Raw genomic sequence first — 12610 nt, forward strand, 5'->3', positions numbered from 1 at the left:
GAGTTAGGATGATGAAACAAAGTGCCAATCCTGACAGTTAACACCCTTGAAAGGGGCTGACCAGCAAGAGGATGCTGGGATGCCCATTCTTTGCCAAGCTTCACTTTGAGGGGTCTGCAGGTGAGGTTAATTATAGCCAGCTCCCCCCAAATTTCTGTCACATGCCAGGGTTTTTTCCTTCCCAGCATGTTTTATTGACAGGAGGACTTCAAGGCTATCTCCTGGTTCTCAAACATAATCCCTAAGTAAAGCCCTGGTGCCCAGATCAGAGATGGGAAAAGCAGACGCCGTACGCTGTACTCACTGTCACAGCCTTGAAGGGCTCACGGCAAATCCTTTTTGGAAAGACATCTGCATTTCAGAATAACATAATTTAAAACATTGAAACCCAGCTAAAATTCTGGATGGCCCGATGATAGGAGAGGTGTTTGGAAGAGCTACCAAAGGCCAGGGCTCACACTTCTCAGCGGTATCGTGTGGGCACGAAGAAAGCTGTTACTGCAAAATGCCTCAGTGTAATCACAGGGAGTCAACCTTTTTCAACTCACAGTACACTTGAAATTATAGTTGAACTTCTGTGGCACACTTAAATTATGTTGATCAAAAAATGGAGGGAGTTTAAAAAAGAATATACTGACTGTGCTTTGAAGTTGTTTTGTTGTTGTTGAGACAGAGTCTCAACTCTGTACCCTCAGTAGGGTGCTGTGGTGTCATAGCTCACAGCAACCTTCAACTCTTGGGTTCAAGAGATCCTCCTGCCTCAGACTCCCGAGTCGCTGAGACTACAGGTGAGCACCACAATGCCCGGCTAGTTTTTCTATTTTTGGCAGAGACAGTGTCTCACTCTTGCTCAGACTGGTTTCAAACTCCTGAGCTCAAGTGATCCACCCAGCTAGGCCTCCCAGAGTGCTAGGATTACAGGCGCGAGCCACCAAGGCTGGTCCTGTGTTTTGAACTTCTTTTGAAAATAATTTACTTAATGACCTTTAAAAATTTTCACGGCACACCTAAGATCCTCTCCACAGCACACTGGTTGAAGACCATTGCTCTAAACGTTCAGAAAGGCCCTCCTTGGAGAAGCAGCAAATGACTTCCATCTTCAGACCCCCGAGAGAAGTCTTCAGACCAACTGAGAAAGGTGGTCTCAGGCCTGGTGAGCCCAGGTCACACCCTGCAGCTCAGAAGAGGGAAAGGTCATGTGATTCCAGGGAGCACAAACAGGAACGCAGGGAGAATTCTCACCAGAAAGAAGACGGGCACACCAGAAATAGTGGTCAAAAGCTGACGTTCTTTGTGGCTTCTTGGGACATTTCAGAGACTTCTTATTCATTTCAAAAGTAGGCATTTTCTATATTTGCTTTTTTCATAAACGTTTTTCTCTCACTCCGCAGAAAATCCTAGTGGCTCTACCTTAAAAACTGTATCCAGATTCCAGTAGTTGTTACCATTACGTCCCGTGTTGGTGAGGCCCCCTCCTGTCTCAGCTGGATTATCAGAGCAGCCTACTCTGCACCCCACCCACTTTCCCTGTACCCACCTGTACCTCCCTGCGGTCAGTTCTCAACACAGGCTCCAGACTGACCCATGGCCATGGAGGAATTTGGTTCTTAAACTTACTGATGACTTTCCATCCCACTCAGAATGAAAGCCAAAAGGTCCCACACCAGTGACTGTCATCTCCGACTGGTCATCCAAGTCATCTGGGGAACTTTGAATAATACATGTGCCCTGCCCAACCTCAGTCAGGTCTGGGCTGGCCTGGGTGGGCCAGGGAGACTCTGCCCACATGCCCCCGGGTCCTGCCCACTCCCCTCTCACTTTGGGACATCAGCCTCTGCCCCCTCCCCTCTCACCATGGGGGCATCGGCCTCTGTTCTCCCCCTCTCCCCTTTCACTGTGGGGGCATCGGCCTCCCCAGGCCTCCCCCTGGTCTTGCCTATACCGTTCCTCCCGCCTCTCTCGTCCTTGAGCTAAGGCTCAATAAATATCTCTTAAATGAATGAATTATTCTAAAGAGCACGATGCACTCAAATACACTCATCAATGTGTATGCTTTCCATTTCTCATCCCCTTTCAGACACTTAGCCATGGCCTCCACTAAGAGGCAGGTGCCCTTGGAATGAATACCATCCTGGCCTCACCACTGTTGGGGCTGGGGGGCCCTGGTGGGATGTTTCTGCTCAGAGCTTTGTTTAAAATCATGTAACATACAAACTTGCTTTTTCTTGCAGCCCGAAGAGCCATTAGCTGTTGGAAGCTCCAGGGCCATAGGTTCCTTAGAGAAGCTTTGTTTTAGCCAATTCCCTAATTGAATCTAGAAGAACTTAGGCTCTAAGGGGGAGAATGACTTAACCAAGATCTCAAAACTGGAATTCCAGCCCTTGACCACTGGGTACAGGGCTTTTTTCTGTGTGCCTTCTCTGCTCACTGTGTGTGGAAAGTGCCCCGTTGAACACACTGCACACCACTTCACACTGCCTATACACATTATTCAAAAGCAAGAGGAGGAGGGAGGCCCAGGGCATGAAGGAAAAGCACATATAAAAGCTTTTTTAGCACATCTCCATTTTCTGACAGCAAGCTGAAATTTCTGTAGAAACATTTAACAGGAAATCAAGTTATCTAAAATTCTCAGTAGGACTATCATGATGGAATGAGGCCTGTCAACTGACAGTGAATGGAGGGAAACATTCTGTCCTTCAGTAGCGGAATGAGCACATAGATTGTGGCAATGTTGTACCACAGAACCTCTTGCTGCTTTCAAGCACTGTGAGGGTGCTCTTACACTCTCTTACTAGAGGGCTGCCCAAAGGTGACATAAACCAAGGAAAGCAGGGTGGATCGTACATACAGAACAACACCAGCTCTTGTAAAGATGAAGTGAACAGCAACCCTGTGGTATTCTTGTATGAGCATGGAAACGTCATAAGGGACATCGGCCACAACTGGTGACCTAGGTTTTCACAGGGGAACTGAAGTGCAGGAAGGCCCAAGGGAGCTCATTCAACTTTCTCTGAAAGCAAGAACTGAATGGCTTTCCCCTAAGCCAGTGACTCTCCTTTGGGTTTTGGAGAGTTTGGCAAAAATCAAGTATTGTGGAAAAATCCAAGAATTTCTTTCTTTCTTTTTTTTAAATTTCAAATTAATATGAGGGTACAAATTTTTAGGTTATATTGTTTTACTCCCCCCCTTCCCCCTCCCTCTCCCTTGCTACCCTACATTTGTGTTTTGTCATTCAAGTGGGTGTGTAATTGTTTATATATTGGTTTCATATTAGTACTGAGCACATTGGATATATATATTTTTTCCATGCTTGAGATGCTTTACTAAAAAGAATGTGTTTTGATTCCACCCAGGTAAACATAAAGATCTAAAGTCTCCATCTTTTCTTATAGTTGAATACCATTCCATACTGTACATGTGCCACAGTTTGTTAATCCACTCATGGGGGTAACGGGCATTTGGGTTGTTTCCATGACTTGGCAATTGTGAACTGAGCTGCAGTAAACATTCTGGTGCAAATATCTTGATGGTGAAATGTTTTTTGTTCTTCTGGGTAGATACCTAGTAATGGAATCACAGGATCAAATGGAAGGTCGACTTTTAGTTCTTTAAGAATTCTCCACACTTCTTTCCATAGAGGTTGTATTAGTTTGCATTCCAAAGCATTTTAACTGGGTCTTCAGAAGAACGATAACCTAATTTGGTGGGTACAGTATTCAGAAGTTAAGGTATTGTCACAGATGAATAGCTCTAAATCCTACCTGCTGGTGGGGTTCAGATCCCCACTGAGACAACCCATTGAGGGAAGGAAAAAGGGAAACATGGAGACAAAGGGGTATTAACAAGATTCTGTCAGAAAGATTAATTCAGGCAGAATCAAATGAGAACCCCTACTGGAAGCGTACCCGTTGTGAGTCAAGGCTAGACAGGGTGATTCCCAGTGAAGGGTTCAGTCCAGCCTCTTCAAGAGTCTCTGCAAACAATAGTGTCTTGGAAGCCCCACTGAGGGCAAAGTCTGACAACTGGGACAGATGTACAGCTGAGGAGGGTCTTGCCTCCGTAAGGTCACCTTCAGGCTTTCTGAGAAAGAAAATATGTAATGCTGCAACAAAAAAATCCCGGGACCAGAAGGTTTCACACCAGAATTCCATCAACCTTCAAAGATGGGCTTGTGCCAATACTGCAGCACCTATTCCGAAACATGGCGAAGGTAGGAACCTTCCCCAACACCTAACACATTCTATGGAGCGACGTCACCTTGATTCCAAAACCAGGAAAAGACTTAACTAAAAAAGATAACTGCAGACTGATTTCACTAATGAATATTGAAGCAAAAATATTCAACAAAATCTTAGCTAACAGACTGTAGCTACACATTAAAAGAATCATCCATCACAATCAAGCAGGCTTTATCCAAGGGATGTAAGGTTGGTTTAACATGTGCAAATCCATAAACATAATTCACCATTTCAATAGAAGCAAAAAGAAGGACCAGATGATCCTCTCAATAGATGCAGGAAAAGTATTTGATAAAATTCAGCATCCTTTTCTAACAAGAACACTTAAGAAAATAGGCACAGGTGGCACATTTCTTAATCTGATGGAAGCCATCTATGATAAACCCACACCTAGTATCACACTGAATGGAGTAAAACTGAAAGCTTTTCCACTTAGAACTGGAACCAGACAAGGATGTGTACTATCGCCACTAGTTCAACATAGTTCTGGAAGTTCTAGGCAATGCAGGATATTAAAGGGTATCCAAATGGGGGCAAAAGAGGTCAAACTCTCACTCTTTGCGGATGATATGATCTTACACTTACAGAACTCCATAGACTCAACCACAAGACTCCTGGACATGATCAAAAAATACAGTAACATCTCAGAGTATAAAATCAGTGTCCACAAATCAGTAGCCTTTGTATACACCAATAATGCCAAGTTGAAAAGCAAATTAAGGACACAATTCCCTTCACAGTTGCTTCAAAGAAAATGAAATACTCAGGAATATACCTCATAAGAGGTGAAGGACCTTTACAAAGAGAGTTATGAAATCCTAAGAATAGAAAAAGCAGAAGACATTAACAAATGGAAGAACATACCAGGCTCTTTGCTGGGAAGAATGAACATTGTTAAAATGTCTATTCTACCCAAAGCAGCCTACAGATTCAATGCAATATTCATTAAAATACCAGCATCATACTTCAAAGAACTGAAAAAAATCGTACTTCATTTTGTATGGAACCCGAAAAAACCCTGTATAGCCAAAGCTATTTTTAGTAATAAAAACAAAGCTGGAGGCATCAGCCTACCAGACTTCAGGTTATATTACAAGTCCACAGTAATCAAAAAAGCATGGTACTGGCATAAAAATAGAGATACAGACTGATTTGGTTCATATGGAACGGAATAGAAAACCAAGAGATGAGACCAGTCTCTAGTTGCCATCTGATCTTTGATAAACCAAACAAAAGCATAAAGTGGGAATAAGGTTCCCTATTCAACAAATGGTGCTGGATAACCACATGTAAAAGACTGAAACTGGACCCATACCTTTCACCACTTACAAAAAATTGACTCAAGATGGATAACATTTTAAATGAAGACGTAAAATGATAAAAATCTAAGAAGAAAGTATGGGAAATACTCTTGATGATGTCAGAGGAACCCTTTCTGGGGAAAGATTTTATGACCAAGACTTCAGTGGCAATTGCAACAACAACAAAAATAAATAAATGGAATTCAATTAAGCTGAAAAACTTCTGCACAGCTAAGGACACAACAAATAAAACAAAAAGACAACCTTCAGAATGGAAAAAATATTTGCCGGGTATGAATCTGACAATAGGTTAATAACTAGAATCTATAGAGAGTTCAGATTAATCAACAAAAATCCTTTTTTATACCCCAAACAATCCCATTTACCACTGGGCAAGAGATATGAACAGAACATTCTCTAAGGAAGACAGATGAATGGCTAACAAGCATATAAAAAAATGCTCATCATCACTAATTATCAAAGAAATGCAAATCAAAACCACCCTGAGTAATCACCTAACCCTAGTGAGAGTGGCCCACATCACAAAGTCTCAAAGCTGCAGATGCTGGCGTGGACGTGGAGAGAAGGGAACACTTTTACACTGTTGGTGGGACTGCAAACTAGTACAATCTTTTTGGAAGAAAGTATGGAGAATCCTCAAGGAACTCAAATTAGATCTCCCATTTGAACCTGCAATCTCATTACTGGGCATCTACCCAGAAGAAAAAAAAATGGACATTTGCACTGGACTATTTATCGCAGCTCAACTTACAATCCCCTCCAAATGTGGAAACAACCTAAATGCCCCCCAACCCAGGAATGGATTAACAAACTGTGGTATATGTATACCATGGAAAACTATTCAGCCATTAAAAAAGATGGAGGCTTTACCTCTTTTGTATTAACCTGGATGGAGGTGAAACACATTCTTCTTAGTAAAGCATCACAAGAATGGAGAAGCAAGAATCCAATGTACTCAATCTTGATATGAGGTCAATTAATGACAATTAAGGTTATGGGGGGGGGAAGCAGAAAGAGGGATGGAGGGAGGGGGGTGGGGCCTTAGTGTGTGTCACACTTTATGGGGGCAAGACATCATTGCAAGAGGGACTTTACCTAACAATTGCAATCAGTGTAACTGGCTTATTGTACCCTCAATGAATCCCCAACAATAAAAAGAAAAAGAAAAAAAAAGATGGAGGCTTTACCTCTTTTGTATTAACCTGGATGAAGGTGGAACACATTCTTCTTAGTAAAGCATCACCAAGAATGGAGAAGCATGAATCCTATGTACTCAATCTTGACATGAGGACAATTAATGACAATTAAGGTTATGGGGGGGGAAGCAGAAAGAGGGATGGAGGGAGGGGGGTGGGGCCTTAGTGTGTGTCACACTTTATGGGGGCAAGACATCATTGCAAGAGGGACTTTACCTAACAATTGCAATCAGTGTAACTGGCTTATTGTACCCTCAATGAATCCCCAACAATAAAAAGAAAAAAAAAAAAAGATGGAGGCTTTACCTCTTTTGTATTAACCTGGATGGAGGTGGAACACATTCTTCTTAGTAAAGCATCACAAGAACGGAGAAGCAAGAATACCATGTACTCAATAGTAATATGAAGCCAGTAGATGATCTAATATACACACCCACATAAGACAAAAACTCAAATTAACTCAAGGTGGGTGGGTGAATGAGGGAGGGGAGGGAGGGAAAGGAAGGCGGATGGGCACCATGCTGGGGTGTTCGGCACACCTCCTAGGGTGGGGCACCATTATAAGAGGGACTCCACCTAACAAATGCAAACCATTGCAACCTATTTCTTTTTACCCTCAAGTTAACCTGAAATAAAAATAATAATAATAATAAAGAAAAGTATAATGCTGAAGGCAAAGTTCATTTTGTTCCCAGTATTATTTATTAATTACCTGGTGTTGTTCAGGCAGTGTCCTGCGGCCAGAGAGGCAGTGGGAGCCAAGGCAAAGTCTGGTCTCCAGGTATGCCCATTCTGGTTTGTAATGTGAAGAATAAAGAAATAAATGCAGTAGAATCTTCACAGCTGACCTCCCTCCATCCCTGACCATCTCCTTAAGTCGACCTAATTTTCATCGACCAGACATCCACCACATGTACGTATCAGTCCAGCAGGTCCCGTTCCTTATGTTGACCACCTCCGTACGTTGACCAGTTTGTCACAGGCCCTTGGGTGGTCACTGGGGGCCCTGCTATAATACAATGACAGGAAGGCACAGACGTGGTGGAGGCACAAGTCGAGCTATAGGAATAGTGGTGGACGTGTGTTACTTTAATAAATGAGGTGGCCATGAGGGAGTCCCTGGAGATGTGACGTACAGCAGATGCGTGAATAAAATGATAAGACACGTCATATGAGCGGTAGCCTTGCAGGACCAGAGTGGTCTGTGAGAAGGACAGCAGGAAGGACGGTGTGGCAGAAGAAGGCCGAGCAAGGTGCAGCCCGTCGGCCCCTGGGAGGAAGGTGGATTTTATTCCGGAGGGCTTCAGCTAAATAGCCACTTAATGTGGCTTACATTTTTTTAAAGCTCACTCTGCAGTGTGAAAGGCAAGTTGCAGAGGAATAAATATGGAAGCAGACAAACGTGCTTCAGGCAAGAAACAACTGTGGCTCAGATTCAAGCTTTGATCATAAAGGCGATGATGAGAAATCGTCGGATTCAGGATGTGCAGTTTTCTCCGTCCCCTGCCTGCACAACTCCCCTCCCGTCACCTTGGTTTACTTTCCCCTCTACCTCATCCCTTTCTAACACGTGTTTACTCATTTATTTGGTTGACAATCTGACACTTTCTGCTAGATGCATGTCCTGTTGGGCTCTTTTACTCCAGTGCCCAGAACAGGGTATGGCGGGTAGTAGGTGTTCAGTGAATACTTGCTGAATAATCAACTGTTGAGCTATGGAACACCATTCTGATCACAGGGGCCTGGCCATTATGCGTGAGGAGGTTACATGGAGGTGGTGGAGGAGGGTGGAGAGTGGAGGGAAGCCCAGCAGGAGACGGCAGTGTGGCCAGCCTTTATTCCCAGACTGGAGAACGGCGAGGCTTGTCTGTGGGCCTAAGTCTTAGAGAACTGGTGTTTCACCTTATGAAGTGTCTATTGCCTACACACTGCCCGAAATGGGAAGTTTTCCCCTAGCTCTTTCCTTGTCATCGGAACTCCAGTACACCTTTACAACTAGCAAGCCACAAAATAATCACATAGATCCAACAGAGAGTTGACGCTGTAGATGAATTCTTTAGAAAATACTTATTTTTGCAATACAAATAATCTCCAAATTCTTCTGATTCTGTGCCTTTTTCTTCTGCTTGCCCAGCTGCACAATACCTGTCCTATTGACTATGCAGAGATGTGCATATTTTTCTGGCCATAAATTACAATGGACACTCCCGCATGAGGGGGGCGAGAGAAAGTGCTGACAGGGAAATTACTGCAACTTCAGAAAAGGAAATAGAACACACAGGGGTGTCTAAGCCTAGCTTCTTTGGGCCACATCAGAAGAGTTGACTTGGGCCACACGTACACAAACACTAGGGGGAGCCGATGAGGAAAAAAGGTCTCTGTGATATCTGCCAGCACAGATAAGCAAAAAGTCCCCATATAATCCACAGGGGCCGTGGGCTGGACATCCCTGGATGAGATACGATGAAGGCACTGCAGATGTGAGACTGCCCTGGTGGTAAGTCGAGACTGGCCCTGGCTAGGGCAACAAGGGGTTTATTAAAGACACAGAATCTGCCTCTTTTTGGTCCTTGCTGGCTGTTGGGGGGCAAATGAAACCTTATAAAGTATAAAAAGCAAAAGGGTTTCTCTCATAAACTGCATCTCAGGTGGGACCACATCCCTCCCCAGAGGTAACCCTTGGTATCTGTTTGGGGCTATCCTTCCAGAACATTTCTATGCAGTTACAATGATAAATGTACATGGATACCTAAATTAAATTTTTAAAAATTTATTGCAGAGAACTAGACTGACGTTAATAACTTGTAATTATGCTAAAACTTTCTAGACACCCTATATCTCTTTAGGCAATTTTAACTCTGAATTTTTATTAACGCTATCATTTTACTTAAAAGAATATATTAAGTACATAGTCATAACTACCACTGCGTTAATTAGGATTTTATACACATTGATGAATTTTCAAAGGGAATTCTATGGCCAATACTTTAATCACATGATCCATTTTCTACATAATGTGATAATTTTTTTTTTTTTACTTTGCATTTGAGTTAGAAAAGTTATTTGAATCAAGATGATTTTCCATTTCATTTTTTAGAACTTTATTTCTTAATCACTACTTCTGATTTTTTGTATTTCATAGAATTTTACCAGCGTGGACTTTGTTCTTTATCTTTTATTTTACTTTTATAACTCCCTGTGTCAAATTTTATAGATATAAAATTCACCAAGGTTTTAATTTTTCCTATTCCTATTTGGCATGCACAAATCTCACGTTTTTCAGTTTCAGCTTTCATCAATTTTCTCCTCTGTTGATTCTTTTCATCTGCAAGGTTCATTACAAATTGAAGAGATCACTGACCATTCGCATTTGATTTTCAGACAAGCCACAAAGGAAGCAGAAGCAATTCCGCCCTCCTGTGTGTCAGAATCTCTCTTTTGCTTCAGAAACTCTGCTGTGTTTCTCTACTGTCTTTCTCCTTTTCACCTCTTTGAACACCACAGCAGAACAAAGAGCCAGCAGTGGAGTGGGGATGCCCTCAGCTGCTACAGGGAATGAAAAACACAGGAATGCATGTTTACAAAAAAAAACAAATAATTTGGCCTCTCTTGCCAGCTGGTTGGCAAATGATGCCGAAGTGAATTCAGAATTCTGCCCATTACCACCTTATCTGTGACAGGCATTAATTTGACAACGAGGCTTAGGCTGGCATCAGGGACCAACCCATCCATTAGGCAAGCACCATAGGGATAGGGCCATAATACTTTAGGTGCCCACAAAAATGTCCTAATTTCTTTTAAAATCAGAAGGAAAAATAAACTGTTAAGTCAAAGAAATTGCTTTATACATAATATTAACATATTCATCTTTCTACCAATACAGTCATACTACACAATTTTTTTTTTTTACTTTGGAAATAGTCTTTAAATACAATGTTTTTCATTTTTTAAAAGCATCCTATAAAGATTAAAGTAATAAGATTCATGAAAGTCAAAACGCAGACCTCTTGGCATGAGGGGATAAAATTGGTTCGACAGCACATACCACACACCTGAAGAGTGAGGGAGAATTCCTGGGATGAGCATTTCACAACATGATAAAAGTATAGGGACATTTAAAAATACTCAACATTAACATGATCACGATTTTCTCCTTTTTCTTCTAGGGAAAATAAGCTCAAATGCCAGACTGTTCGGGTCAAGGCCAGGCACCTGGCCACTCCAGCCGCTGGTTGGCCCCAGTACATCCGCTCTGTGTCCCAAGCAGCTGGCCTTGGCCTTGGCCTTGAACAGATACAGACCTGGCAGTCCCAGCCCCGGCCAGCTTGGACAAGTCAGGGAGACCAGATTGTGCAGGGGAGGCCGCTGGGCCCTCTGCCTGGGTTCGTCACTTGCGTCCTTGCATCTCAGTGTCTGACACAGGGCGCTCAGTGAGTGGTGACTGGTTTGTCTCCACTGCTGTGCTGAAGAGTAGAAGCTCAGGTGGAATTGCTATCATTAACAGCATACGCTATCTCAAACAAAAATGTCTCTGATGAGATTCCTGTGAGGATTGAGACTATGACATTTCCTGAGAAGAAATCTAAACCACGAGTCCTGTGCCTTTCTGTTGCTGTTTACTGCCCGACCTTGCCCCCCGCTTCGATCTCTGGAATCCCCTTTCCCCTTCCACAAACGGGGGCACCTAGAAAGAACCCTTAGGGGCATCAGAGATGGTGGAAATGTGCTCTTGGCTTCCTGGGGCAGGTCACTTCAGCTTGTCATCATTTCTGCCCCCAAATCAGAACTTGACCATTTCTGCCCATGTCTTCTAGATCCATTCTTTTTCTTTTTTCTTTCTTTCTTTTTTTTTTTTTTTTTGGCCAGGGCTGAGTCTGAATCTGCCACCTCTGGCATATGAGGCCCATGCCCTACCCCTTTGAGCTACAGGCTCTGCCCTCTTTTTCTTTTTTTCTTTTTTATAAGGGCATCAGATCTGAGTTGCCATCAGTTTCAGGCCTGTTTGGACTCTCTGAGGTGACAACTGAAGCACCCTACACAATGCATTACAATTCACTCAATGCAACACTAGTGTTAGCTCCATCTTTCCATATCAGGGTCACGGACGGCACACTGGCAGCGCAGCACACTACTGTTCTCCCAAGTGGTGCTATGCTGCAGATGTGACCTCAAGGTGATTACATTATGGCTTAGCAATTTGACCTTTCCTCCCACTAGTTGGAAGCAGGAGTTTTGTTTTGTTCAATAAATAAATACATAGCTTTCCTTATAGGCAGGCAATATGGAGACAGGGTGAGAGGGGATTATGCTATGATTAATGAACTGTTTGCTTTTGTGTCAAGATGAACTGGCCAATTTGGATGTACTGTGGCCTGCGGTCTGGTGCTGTGCGACCCATGGAGGCTCTCTGGAGATGTGACATCAGCATTCCTCATCAGATGGTACTACCGATATTCCCAGGAGCCAAACACTATTTCAAGATAAGACCAGTTAACACTATGAACACAGCCTTTCCTTCAAACGCATTAGCATATTACCCAAGGGGAATCAGTCCAAGTGACAGATTCGACAAATCCCTCCTCATACTATGGAGCCACTTGAACACACCACTTTGCAAAGTTCTCTTTCCACTGAATAATTTTGCAGAAAAGACCCTGCTTTGGTTACTTAACAGCCTGTCTTATAGATGTTCCCTGTTACTGCACAAAGAGCTTCCTCATGCCCTTTTTTTTTTTTAGTAGACTATTTTTTAGAGCAATAAAGACCAATCCGCTCAATAAAGTTGAACAGAAAGTGCAAAAAGTTCCCCTCAGCCCTCAGCCCCCCACAAAGAAACAACTGATACCCCTCA

Source organism: Nycticebus coucang, chromosome 15, assembly GCF_027406575.1.
Source record: "Nycticebus coucang isolate mNycCou1 chromosome 15, mNycCou1.pri, whole genome shotgun sequence".
Taxonomy (NCBI): Eukaryota; Metazoa; Chordata; class Mammalia; order Primates; family Lorisidae; genus Nycticebus; species Nycticebus coucang.